General features: G+C 39.7%; 1 protein-coding gene across 2 annotated transcripts in view; it reads right to left on the reverse strand.

The window, feature by feature from the left end:
• Positions 1-6,340: 6,340 nt before the first annotated feature.
• LOC109911327 (linker for activation of T cells family member 2) overlaps positions 6,341-7,535 on the reverse strand; it is a 102,312-nt gene continuing 101,117 nt past the window's right edge. Inside the window, exon 13 of one of the 2 annotated variants that reach the window (XM_020510614.2) lies at positions 6,341-7,205. The gene's annotated coding sequence lies outside the window, so the exon portion shown is untranslated. The remainder of the gene's footprint in view (positions 7,206-7,535) is intronic. The other variant, XM_020510615.2, reaches the window with a different exon arrangement.

Raw genomic sequence — 7,535 nt, forward strand, 5'->3', positions numbered from 1 at the left:
ATCTATGTGCTTGTCCAAATGTCTTTTAAATGTTGTAACTGTATCTACATCTGCCACTTCCTCTGGCAGTTCATTTCACATACAAACCACCCTCTGTGTGGAAAAAGTTGTCCCTTGGATCCCCTTTTTAAATCTTTCTCTCCTTGTCCTTAAAATTATGTCCCTACCCTAGTGAAAAGATCTTTTGCTATTCACCTTATCTGTGCCACTCGTGATTTTATAAACCTCTATAAGGTAACCCTTCAGTCCTGGTTAAATCCCTTTAATTCTTTTCTGCACCCCCTCCAATTTAATAATATCCTTCCTATGGTGAAGAAACTAGCATTTTGAAGATGGAGGCTGCTTTCACTGAAATCTTGATTTGCCTATTCCATGAATGTATTACAATATTCTGTTCTCTAGATTACGCTGTGTATCCAGTGCAAGTTCCTTGGCAGTAAAAGATACTGACTGTGACCAATGAGATACGAAGCAGGTCTGCTATTGGACCATCTGTGCTCCAGTTATTCAATAAATAAATTTATGTCTGTTTAGCTGAATTGGCAGTGAGTTCCCGGCAGGAGATTGTCACATCACTGCTTTCTGTTTTTGTCATTGGTCCCAATTACACTTCGCAAATCGTCCCATGTATGCTACAGCACCCCAACAGGCCACTTAAATTCTAGCTAACTGTGTTTCTACACTGCCATACCGTTGCCATGGATACAACCTCACATGCTGAAACCAGTTTTATTAAAAATCTGAAGATATTGACGTTTCACCGCACTTAATACTACCTCTGCTCAGGGATTTAACAGGCAAGTTTTTTTTAATCTGTTGACGTCATTGGTTTTGGAGAAAAAACATGATTCATATTGGGACAAATGTTGGAGATGCAGTCATGAACTAATTTCTTAGGTTTTTGTCATTCATTCATGGGAAGTGGGCAACAGTAGGCCAGCATTTATTCCCCATCCCTAATTGCATAGTGCAGTTAAGTGTCATCCATATTACTGAGGGTCTGGAGTCACATGGAGGATAGACCAGGTAAGGATGGTGGTTTCCTGTCCTAAAGGGCATTAGTGAACCAGAAGGGTTTTTCTAGCAATCAGTCATGGTCATCATTAGACTCTTTATTCAAGATTTTTTTATTGAATTCCAATTCTAACATCTGCCATGGCAGGATTCAAGCCTGGGTCCCCAGAACAATGCCAGGGTCTCTGAATTAACAGTCCAGCAACAATACCACAAACTCATCACCTCAAAAGCATCTGTTAAAATGTAAGTTCTGTGTTCCTGAATCTAGCTGCATTGTTTTTCCAAACTAGCTAATTAGTACTTGAGCTGTAATCTCCCAAAATGTGGCATCCTACAAATGTGAATTAAATCAGGATGGCACAGACTATTGCCTAGCTTGGTCTTTGGGTGAAAATGGTGATTTCAGTGCAGATAGTGCCATTTATTCCACATGGGTTTCCTGAAACTTGCCTCAATCTGAAGTAAAAGCACAATTCTATAGAAACTCAGCAGATCTGGCAGCATCTGTGGAGAGAGAAACAGACTTTAGGTTTTGAGTCTGATAAGCTAACTCTTTACAATGGAGAGGAGTTGGAAAATGGTTCTTGTATTGATGGGGAGCATGGGTTAACAGGCGGAACAAATGGTGACAGTGACCAGAGCAAAAGACAGAAGGAATAGTAGAGAGACTTGTAAAATTGGCATGAAAGGGAGGAAACTAGTCCGCTGTGCTGAGTAAAGACCAATGAGATGTGGGTGCAGTAATTACACTGGAGGAGACCGATGTAATAAGTTATCTCAAATGTTGAGTTCTAGGGGTCTTAAAGTGCCGAAATGAAAAGTGAGGTGGTGTTCCGCATTGAGCTTCATTGGAACACAGCATAGGAGCAAGATGATTTATTGAAATGGAAAGCAACTGGAAGAATGGGGTCATTCCTATGGACTGAGCAGCGTTGTTCCACAAAGTACCAACCTACACAGTGAAGCCCATATGCACCATTAATGCTCTGTCCTTCGCTCTGGGCACCCTCACATTCCATTCCACTCACTGCTCCTCCCTCCTGTCAACAGCATTAAAAAAAAATTTCCAGTCCCTTTCAGTTCTGAACAAATCCTATCACACTCAACCTTAATTTTGTTTCTCTTACGTAGATGCACCCAGACCTGAGTTTCTCCAACGCCACGTTTTTGTTTTATTTCCAGCATGTGCAGTATTTTCCTTTTACTTGCCTCAATCTGGTCAGGTGGCTGCTGTAGCTACTTTAGGCCAATGTTTCTTTCTAAATAAAAAAAAATTAGTCCATTAAAATTAAACTTTTAACGTCCAATAATGATAAATATCGATCAAAGTAGGTAGGTAAGGAATCTTATCTAATTATCTGGGTTGTAAAGTAACAGCTGGAATATTGTTGAGAACAGGTATGCTGGAGTATCCCTATCATAATCTGTGGGGTAATCTGTGGGGATGGAAATCCTCATTTAGGTGTTTTTTTCTTGCATGTTTAAGTGACAGTGATTGGAAAGAGTGGCTGATCACACAGTTGTATGACCTGGCTGTTCTCTGCCTGTGGTTACAGGGAGTGGATATATGAGCTGATCAAATGATGGGAGTGAGTGACAGTGACATTTCAAACATGAATTCAGCAGAAATCTGCATTTAGAGTGTTAGGAATGTGGAAACTTGCTGTCCTGTCACATGGTTTGGGTGAGAAACCTAGCTCCATTTCAGGGAAATCGGAAAGATTACAAAAGGAAAAAGGAATAAAATAGTGAATGGAGGCTTCTGTGGAGCATCAACATAGTCTGAGACGAGCTGGACCAATAGTCACTTTCTGTTGTCAATTCTGTGGTATGTAATTGTTAGAGTATTTTTGGGGGAAGAGCTGTACACAACCTGTTGTGGGTACAAACTGTTGTGAAGTGAGCTAGAAGGGAATTCTCTAGATCTCCGACCCAATTTCCTATGGCGGTGGCTTACACATAACTCTGGCCTGTCTCAGTGTCCTTGTCATTGGCAAAGATAGTCTGAAGTCATCAAATAGTGAAATGTGTTTGGAACTCCGCTGTCTTTGGCAGTCAGAAGATCCTCATCTGCAGCCCCTGTTTTGCCTCGTATTAGTGTCTCCAGTTCACATAAAGAGCCTTCGGTCTAACTTGAAGCAATACACGTGGGGTCACGGCTTCTGTCCAGAAACAGACTGTTTTTGGGTCTCTAGACATAGGAAGCAATAGTGGCTGTGAATGCCCTAACATGCAGGGGCATGTGGAATTGAAGCATTTATAACATTCCCCTTTGGTTTCTTTTGTTGTCAAACCTGAAAGATAAAGCACTGTAGAACACTGAATCATGAAATTATTTGCTAATTGTTTATCCCTTGATTCTGTTTTCTGCTGGAGGTCCCACAGAGACCTACACTGTTTCTTGGTCAGTGAGTGAGCAGACATTAATTATATACTGAAATCGGCTGCAAGAGCATGAGATGAGAGAAAACAGGCCCTGCACTGGGGCTGTAAATCTAACATTGCTTTCCTATTACACAGAATGAAAAATCAGTATGGGCTAAATCCCAAACCTACATCTGAACATTCTTAGTATGGTAGATTGGAAGCTTATGGTTTGTATTATCCTTAATGTAGATACTAATTTTGTGTAAGTATTGTTTATATCTAACAATGTTATTGAGAGGCTGGCTGTTGCTTTGCAGCACCACACAGCTTCAAACCATTCCATGATGTGTGGCATGTCGGCACAGTGCACAGCACCAGGGGCCCGGGTTTAATTCCACCTTCAGGTGACTGTCTGTGTAGAGTTTGCACATTCTCCCCGTGTTTGCGTGGGTTTCCTCCAGGTGCTCCAGTTTCTTCCCGCAGTCCAAAGATGTGCAGGCTAGGTGGATTGGCCGTGTTAAATTGCCCACAGTGTTCACGGATACATAGATTAGGTGGTTTATAGGAGGATGGGTCTGGGTGGGATGCTCTGAGGGGTGGTGTGGACTTGTTGGGCCGAAGGGCCTGTTTCCATACTGTAGGGATTCTAAGCCTAAGTGTGCTATGTTCCATGTCAAATGCTAACCAATCAGCACTCTTATCTCTCAAACTACAAATATTGGTTTCCTCTTGCATTGGCATTCTTGTGAATGGTCCCAATGCGTGTAAGACAAAAAGCTTTGGCAAAATTTGTCTTTGTTCAATGATACTCCTATCGTATTTAGAACTGCAATTCAGTACGGACTAGTATCCAAAAGCTTTTCATCCTAATAAATTGTAGGGTGTGGTGTGGAAACCAAAGTTTCAAACAAATTCAATTCGGCCTCATTCAACCCTGGTTCTACGTTAGTCAATGGTCGGAAAATATCCACAAACAACTGACACACGATTAAACATATCAACAATCTGATTTTTGACTTGGAGCACCGTGTTTGTACAATGCATGTAAGTAGCAAAATAGCAATGCTATCTTTAGTATATTTTTAACGTATAAAGTTATCAAAATGCAACTAGAGATTTTTAGCCAGGACAGCACTATCATCATCCAAGTAATAAAACAGCATTGCAGTGAGAATACATATTTACTGTATGTTTAGCAAAACATGTGTCCACAAAAGTAAATTGTATTTCCAAGCATGCACCAAGATAGCCTATTGAGCCCTTCAACAAAAAATGCTCGAGCAATATGACGTGCTGTTTGCAGAGTTGTCCTGATAGACCACTAATTATGTAATTTCCATCAAGTGTTTTTTTTTTTTTTTGAAAGCCAACATTGAAACAAATAACTCGTAATTGATATTGACTTGGTTAAAATGATTTAAGCATCTCTACATTAATATACAAACTGTGCTATATCAATAAGTTATGGTAAAATGTCCCAGTGTTTTAAAGCAAAATCAAGATACCAAACCACATAAGACACTAAATGTTTTTTTTAAAAACTGAATTTAAATGGTATGGTGGAATTTGAACCTGTATCTCCGGCAATATTTACCCAGGTCTCTGGAGTCATAGGCTAGTGATAATACTACTATTGCCACAATTTCAAAGACAATATTAGGGCAGCTGGCCAAAAGCTTCCTGAAAGATATAGGCTTTAAAAGAGATTGTTAAAGGAAGAAAAGGAGTGAATTCCTGAGATTAGAGTGATCGCAGCTGAAGACCATGTTAATGAGGCTGGAGGTAATCAGTTGGAGAGATGGGCCATGAAAAGATTTGAAACAAAGGACGAGAATTTTAAAATCAAAGTTTTGCTTGACTGGGGCTTATGTTAGTCAGCAGACATGGGTGATAAGTGAAGTGAAACTTGACGTAAGCTAGGACAGACTTTTTGGATGACCTTTTTGTTTATGGAGGTAGTGTGGGAGAGCAGCCACAAATGTTTCACAATTGTCAAGTCTAACTAAACACCGGGAACAAACGACAGTTTCAGTAGCAGATGAGCAGTAGGTATAACCAGATGATATTAGAGGATAAAATAGTGATACAAAAACCAGTTGGAAACTTGTGGTCAAGTATGACACCAAACACACCAGTATTTTTGTATATTTCTGGTCTGTTATTAGATAATGAATAAGGGTAAGTGTTGGCACCAACATTATTCAGCAGCTTCATGCTGTCACGTACGCCCATCATCATTTATCACTTGCACAAGATCAGGACCTTGTCATGGATTGTATCCTCTTGAGAACCGTAGTCAGGCAATCGGCTCATAGTTTTCAGCATCACTAGAAATTTCTGTTTCAATCCTTGGTAACAGTACACTACATAAAGTCAAACTATCCATTTATTTGAAGGATAACACCTTATCTTCCACCTGGACACCCTACAGCTTAAGGACTCAACATCTGAGTTCTCCAATTTCAAATGACCTTCCCACCCATCCCCTGGCTCCCCTTCCAGCCACCAACCGGATTCATCCCTCCAACCAACCAGGTGATACCTATATATCAGTGTCTACCTATTACCACCATTCTGCTACCTCCACCCCCACCCCTTATCTGCAGCTCCTCCTATCCCCACATCCAGTCCTGAAAAAGGGGAATACCCGAAACGTTGACTTCTCCTTTCTTCCAGATGCTGCCTTGCTTGCTGTGTTCTTCCAGCCTCCTGTTTGTCTACCTATCTATTTATTGTACAAATTGATTGAAAAGTGAAAATCCTGCAATAGGTTTTTGAGGAGAAAGAAAGCTGCACAGACCACAGGATATATTAAATGGATCTGTTCTGGATCATCTTTCTTACTGAATGGCTGTCTGCTTCAGTTATAAGCCACATATTAAATTCATCTGCAAATTGGTCAGTTCACTCATAACTTTGCCCCACTGGCACAGCATCAGACAATGCAGACAGGAAATGTTTTTAATCATTTAATATACAAAATGTAAAATGTTGAACAAGTTAGTACACAGGAACAAAACAGCTTGATTATAAATTGGTGCAGAGATTTCCATTGATCCATAAAATAGGTTCCGATTTCTTTAGAACTGCATGACCCATGAATACTGAATGAAATTCTGTGCTATTCTTAACAGGACCTCAGTGAGCATCACTGATACAGAAGGGCTTAATACAAGGCACCATTTTTAATAAGTACCACCAGAGCTCTGATGCTCTTCAATAACTTTGGGTTAATTTGTAGAGTCTGGGACACTGAATCTAAACTATTCACCTTCAATCAATACAATTTAAATTCAATAACAGATACAATAATTTAATTTAAAAAAATACAATTCTGCCAATAATGTCCTATTATTTCTCGTCCTCAGTTTGTGAATTGAATTGTGAATTTAAAAAAAAGATAGTCCTGAATAGTTGCCATAATGGAAACGCAATGGAATCACTTAAGTAATTCCAGAGGAGGCACAGGACTTGGTTCGATATGGAATATCATTATTGAAATCTTCCAATTGAGATGAAAATGTTGTTGAAACACTAGAATTAGCACGTTTCAGTGGGAAAGTGCACCATTAGAATGTGATTCTTGTGCAGAAATAAATTAATAGATGATGTTGCTAAATATCTGTCGATGTTGTAGATATTCTTAGCAGAACTAAGAAACACACAAAGAAAGCTTGCGTTGGGAGAAAGGAAGGAATTTTCCAGAGATTTGTAGACTATCTCCCTCTTCGACAGTTCATTTGAGTTCAGCAAAGAGTAGTTAACTTCACGGACTGCAGAAGGCTGAATTATAAAGATTTTTTCCCCCAGATTTCTGTATGCTGAAGGAAGATAATGTGGACAAATGTTTAGTATAAATATTCATTCAATTACAAACCTAAAGTCTTATATCAAAATCATTTCCAAACATTATATTGCTCATATGAATGGTATAAAACACCATACAGTCCCTTCATAACCTTAACTCTTGCCAATCTGTCTCTAACTTTATCTAGCTGTAGCCTTGGTAAATTGTCCTTTTTGCTCCCGTACTGACAGCCATCGCCTCCAGTTCCCTAAGCATCAGGATCCAGAACTATTCTCTAAATGAGATAGTAAGAACTGCTGATGCTGGAGTCAGAGATAACAGTGTGGAGCTGGAGGAACACAGC

This window comes from Rhincodon typus, chromosome 26 (assembly GCF_021869965.1).
Source record: "Rhincodon typus isolate 14 chromosome 26, sRhiTyp1.1, whole genome shotgun sequence".
Taxonomy (NCBI): domain Eukaryota; kingdom Metazoa; phylum Chordata; class Chondrichthyes; order Orectolobiformes; family Rhincodontidae; genus Rhincodon; species Rhincodon typus.